Consider the following 867-nt stretch of genomic DNA (forward strand, 5'->3'; position numbering starts at 1 on the left):
CACACACACACACACACACACGCACACACACACAAAGCAACGAGTTGAAGGTTGTAAAGTAGAATCTTACCTTTTTTAGTGGATAGAAGGAGCCCTAATGCTTTCAGTGGTTAACGAGAAACAATGCTAGGAGTGCCCACTATTACTGTTCCCTAATACTTACTGCTGGGGCGACCGTCCTCTTTTATCGATAATGTCCGCCAGTATCAAAAGTGACTACACACACCAACATTATGTACCGCTTCCAAAACTACACCAGAGGTCAGCACTGTCTCCAGATATCAATACAAGGCTTCGATTCTCGGACCACCGTCCGATTGTAGCAGCAATGTTCACTGGTGTAGCTAATCTCCAATGATATAAAAACTGTCCACAAAGGTCGATAATGGCCACGGCTCTTGATACTCATCTCACCAATGATTGCCCACGTATCATTTCTCGATTGAAACAAAAGTACGCTAGTTTTTCTTATGAGGTTATTGTAACTAAACACGCTCCAATGAACATGGCGGATAGGTAGATAGCTGGCTAATCACGAACGTGTGAAGTGCTGCAAGTGTTGTTGTTGTTATTTCGTGCTGTCGTTGGTGGTGGCAGTTGAACTGTCGGTGGTTCATGATTGTAACAGTTTTAGTAAAGAGACTAACACGTACACGCGCGCGCGCGCACTCCATCCCACCTCTCTCCCTCTCTATCTTAGAAAACACCTACGCACATGCAGAGATGCACTTACATACGTGTACATATATGCATCACAGTACATTTTGTATGTATCATTGACCTATATACGTATATGTGTGCGTATACATGTATGTATATATATATGTACATACACACATCCGTATATATATATATATATATATATAT

The 867-nt window shown here is 41.9% G+C and overlaps 1 protein-coding gene across 1 annotated transcript in view; it reads right to left on the bottom strand.

The window, feature by feature from the left end:
• Positions 1–593, bottom strand: part of LOC106871660 (uncharacterized) — a 7,370-nt gene extending 6,777 nt beyond the window's left edge. Inside the window, exon 1 of the mRNA XM_014918243.2 lies at positions 71–593. The gene's annotated coding sequence lies outside the window, so the exon portion shown is untranslated. The remainder of the gene's footprint in view (positions 1–70) is intronic.
• Positions 594–867: the final 274 nt, after the last annotated feature.

This window comes from Octopus bimaculoides, chromosome 28 (genome assembly GCF_001194135.2).
Source record: "Octopus bimaculoides isolate UCB-OBI-ISO-001 chromosome 28, ASM119413v2, whole genome shotgun sequence".
NCBI lineage: Eukaryota > Metazoa > Mollusca > Cephalopoda > Octopoda > Octopodidae > Octopus > Octopus bimaculoides.